The sequence below is a fragment of the Phyllobates terribilis genome, unplaced genomic scaffold, assembly GCF_046119375.1.
Source record: "Phyllobates terribilis strain yellow unplaced genomic scaffold, ASM4611937v1 Scaffold_2582__1_contigs__length_122052, whole genome shotgun sequence".
NCBI lineage: Eukaryota > Metazoa > Chordata > Amphibia > Anura > Dendrobatidae > Phyllobates > Phyllobates terribilis.
In genome coordinates, this window is record NW_027365339.1 from 12501 (window position 1) to 17500 (window position 5000).

Sequence of the window (5000 nt, forward strand, 5' to 3'; positions counted from 1 at the left end):
CAAAATGAGGTTCTAGTATGTTAGAGGGCATCCCAGGAGGGCTCCAAAAGTGTGGGTAAAATATATATCCCACAGGGGGAAAATTGAAAAAAAGTTGAAAAAAAAAATTTTTGGGGACTTAGAAAATTTTTCAACTTTTGTCAGACTTCCAGACAGGGGAGCGTGTCAGTGCGCGCATCCGATTTCAGTTCCAGAGCGATTCGCGCGATGAGTCCTTGATACTTAGTCGTTTTTGGCAAAATTTCTGACTTTTTGAAAATTTCACAATTTTGTGAAAACTTCCACAAAATGAGGTTCTAGTATGTTAGAGGGCATCCCAGGAGGGCTCCAAAAGTGTGGGTAAAATATATATCCCACAGGGGGAAAATTGAAAAAAAGTTGAAAAAAAAAATTTTTGGGGACTTAGAAAATTTTCACACATGTGTCAGACTTCCAGAGAGGGGAGCATGTCAGTGCGCGCATCCGATTTCAGTTCCAGAGCGATTCGCGCGATGAGTCCTTGATACTTAGTCGTTTTTGCAAAATTTCTGACTTTTTGGAAAATTTCACAATTTTGTGAAAACTTCCACAAAATGAGGTTCTAGTATGTTAGAGGGCATCCCAGGAGGGCTCCAAAAGTGTGGGTAAAATATATATCCCACAGGGGGAAAATTGAAAAAAAGTTGAAAAAAAAAATTTTTGGGGACTTAGAAAATTTTTCAACTTTTGTCAGACTTCCAGACAGGGGAGCATGTCAGTGCGCGCATCCGATTTCAGTTCCAGAGCGATTCGCGCGATGAGTCCTTGATACTTAGTCGTTTTTGCAAAATTTCTGACTTTTTGGAAAATTTCACAATTTTGTGAAAACTTCCACAAAATGAGGTTCTAGTATGTTAGAGGGCATCCCAGGAGGGCTCCAAAAGTGTGGGTAAAATATATATCCCACAGGGGGAAAATTGAAAAAAAGTTGAAAAAAAAAATTTTTGGGGACTTAGAAAATTTTTCAACTTTTGTCAGACTTCCAGACAGGGGAGCGTGTCAGTGCGCGCATCCGATTTCAGTTCCAGAGCGATTCGCGCGATGAGTCCTTGATACTTAGTCGTTTTTGGCAAAATTTCTGACTTTTTGAAAATTTCACAATTTTGTGAAAACTTCCACAAAATGAGGTTCTAGTATGTTAGAGGGCATCCCAGGAGGGCTCCAAAAGTGTGGGTAAAATATATATCCCACAGGGGGAAAATTGAAAAAAAGTTGAAAAAAAAAATTTTTGGGGACTTAGAAAATTTTCACACATGTGTCAGACTTCCAGAGAGGGGAGCATGTCAGTGCGCGCATCCGATTTCAGTTCCAGAGCGATTCGCGCGATGAGTCCTTGATACTTAGTCGTTTTTGCAAAATTTCTGACTTTTTGGAAAATTTCACAATTTTGTGAAAACTTCCACAAAATGAGGTTCTAGTATGTTAGAGGGCATCCCAGGAGGGCTCCAAAAGTGTGGGTAAAATATATATCCCACAGGGGGAAAATTGAAAAAAAGTTGAAAAAAAAAATTTTTGGGGACTTAGAAAATTTTTCAACTTTTGTCAGACTTCCAGACAGGGGAGCATGTCAGTGCGCGCATCCGATTTCAGTTCCAGAGCGATTCGCGCGATGAGTCCTTGATACTTAGTCGTTTTTGCAAAATTTCTGACTTTTTGGAAAATTTCACAATTTTGTGAAAACTTCCACAAAATGAGGTTCTAGTATGTTAGAGGGCATCCCAGGAGGGCTCCAAAAGTGTGGGTAAAATATATATCCCACAGGGGGAAAATTGAAAAAAAGTTGAAAAAAAAAATTTTTGGGGACTTAGAAAATTTTTCAACTTTTGTCAGACTTCCAGACAGGGGAGCGTGTCAGTGCGCGCATCCGATTTCAGTTCCAGAGCGATTCGCGCGATGAGTCCTTGATACTTAGTCGTTTTTGGCAAAATTTCTGACTTTTTGAAAATTTCACAATTTTGTGAAAACTTCCACAAAATGAGGTTCTAGTATGTTAGAGGGCATCCCAGGAGGGCTCCAAAAGTGTGGGTAAAATATATATCCCACAGGGGGAAAATTGAAAAAAAGTTGAAAAAAAAAATTTTTGGGGACTTAGAAAATTTTCACACATGTGTCAGACTTCCAGAGAGGGGAGCATGTCAGTGCGCGCATCCGATTTCAGTTCCAGAGCGATTCGCGCGATGAGTCCTTGATACTTAGTCGTTTTTGCAAAATTTCTGACTTTTTGGAAAATTTCACAATTTTGTGAAAACTTCCACAAAATGAGGTTCTAGTATGTTAGAGGGCATCCCAGGAGGGCTCCAAAAGTGTGGGTAAAATATATATCCCACAGGGGGAAAATTGAAAAAAAGTTGAAAAAAAAAATTTTTGGGGACTTAGAAAATTTTTCAACTTTTGTCAGACTTCCAGACAGGGGAGCGTGTCAGTGCGCGCATCCGATTTCAGTTCCAGAGCGATTCGCGCGATGAGTCCTTGATACTTAGTCGTTTTTGGCAAAATTTCTGACTTTTTGAAAATTTCACAATTTTGTGAAAACTTCCACAAAATGAGGTTCTAGTATGTTAGAGGGCATCCCAGGAGGGCTCCAAAAGTGTGGGTAAAATATATATCCCACAGGGGGAAAATTGAAAAAAAGTTGAAAAAAAAAATTTTTGGGGACTTAGAAAATTTTCACACATGTGTCAGACTTCCAGAGAGGGGAGCATGTCAGTGCGCGCATCCGATTTCAGTTCCAGAGCGATTCGCGCGATGAGTCCTTGATACTTAGTCATTTTTGCAAAATTTCTGACTTTTTGGAAAATTTCACAATTTTGTGAAAACTTCCACAAAATGAGGTTCTAGTATGTTAGAGGGCATCCCAGGAGGGCTCCAAAAGTGTGGGTAAAATATATATCCCACAGGGGGAAAATTGAAAAAAAGTTGAAAAAAAAAATTTTTGGGGACTTAGAAAATTTTTCAACTTTTGTCAGACTTCCAGACAGGGGAGCGTGTCAGTGCGCGCATCCGATTTCAGTTCCAGAGCGATTCGCGCGATGAGTCCTTGATACTTAGTCGTTTTTGCAAAATTTCTGACTTTTTGGAAAATTTCACAATTTTGTGAAAACTTCCACAAAATGAGGTTCTAGTATGTTAGAGGGCATCCCAGGAGGGCTCCAAAAGTGTGGGTAAAATATATATCCCACAGGGGGAAAATTGAAAAAAAGTTGAAAAAAAAAATTTTTGGGGACTTAGAAAATTTTTCAACTTGTGTCAGACTTCCAGAGAGGGGAGCATGTCAGTGCGCGCATCCGATTTCAGTTCCAGAGCGATTCGCGCGATGAGTCCTTGATACTTAGTCGTTTTCAGAAGTCACAATTTTGACTTCCAGGACCCGCAAAACGTTTGTAAATTGAGCCCGCTCCCCAGTTCCAAGCGTTTTGAGGTGTCCCCGGTTGCAGTAATGCAGCCTGCCCACTAGATGTCGCAAAAGAGACAAAAAGTGAAAAAGAACCAGAATGAGGAAATTCCAGGGAGCCGAATCCGCCTGACAGTTCCAGGCGATCGGGCACTTTTTTGCATGCGTCCCTAAAGTGGGTATAGGGTGACACTCCATGCAAAGACCCAGTTTTGCACACCACCGGCAGAATATATGAGAGAGAGGTACCTCTCAGCCCCGACACATTTCGACTCATTTAAGCTGGTTTTCACCTCCGTAGGCCTGGGTATGCGTTTTGGCTATGAGTCCCTGTTCGGCTGGAGGTCTGCACCTTGGCTGAACCCAGGCTTCCGCAGCTGCGTGGGGGGACTTTTGCCGGTCGCCTATCCCAAGTCAGAGAGGTGTTCCTGGGTTGAAGTGAGCCTGGCCAGACCCCCCCGCGGGCCCTGGTTCTCCACATGGGGGCGCCGTCAAGGCTAAAATCTGGATTTTTAGGCCGAGGAGAGGCTCCATGAGGGCGGATGCTTTTGTGGCTTCGACCCCAGTGCTGTTCCACATCCAGTACCCCCCCGCAAGGGCGCCTGTACCCGAGTCGCGCTTCCAGGACTCGTGGGCACGTATCTCCCGACGACAGGGGTTTGCAGCCTCCGTACTTGGGCAAGTCCCTACATGCACCCCTGCTCTTCCTCCGATCGATCTGGCGCAGCGCTCCCGGGTGGGGAGGTGGCGCCGCTCGCTCGGCCCGGGCTTTGGAGCCCGCGCTGGCTTAAGGTGAGCGGTCCCCTTCCTCCTCTACCCCCGGGCTTCCGACACCTATCTTTGGGCGCGCATGCCGGCCTCGCCTCCCGTCTGCGGAGGTGGCCGAGCCGTGGGGAGTTTGACCCGAACCGAGCGAAGGCAGTGGTCCGACGACCCGTACGGGCGAACGGCGGGGCGCCCACCCAGCCAGGCGTGGGGGCCCGTCGTCCGAATCGCTCCCTGTGCGGGGAAGCACAGCGATCTTCTCCGAGGGCGGCCCTTTTCTTCCAGATGCGTACCCGGCCAGCGGAGGCTCGCGCTGCCCCTCGTGTCCGAAAGGGCGGCCTCCGCGGCGGTGGCGACAGCGGCGGCGGTGGGTGGCCTCTCCGCGCCACTGCCGAGCTTCGCGATTTCCAGTCTTTTCCCGAGCCCCTACGTCAGTGGGGAGGACGACAGAGGTGTGGAGGCAGGCGAAGGGGGTTCTCACCGTGCGGTGTGCCCCAGCCCGACCGTTGCCTTCCCCCTCGACCCTCGTCCTCCCAGGCGGCTCGGCCAGGGAGCAGGAGAGAGAGCGAGAGAGGGAGAGCGGAAACCCCAGAGCCAAGGGGTTAGATGGAGAACGGGAGAAGGAACGAGGGCCAAGAGGTAGGGAGTACGGTGAAAGGCCGACCTGGGATCCCCCTGCGCTCCCGCCCTGGGCGGGGAGCAGCCCTGGGAAGAAAAGCCGCTCGGGCATCCCTTTGAGGTTACGGGCGCGAGCGGGAAGAGGGACTACGCTGGAGGGCGACGCCGACACGGCCAGGCCGACGACCACCCACGCGACCTCAGCGTC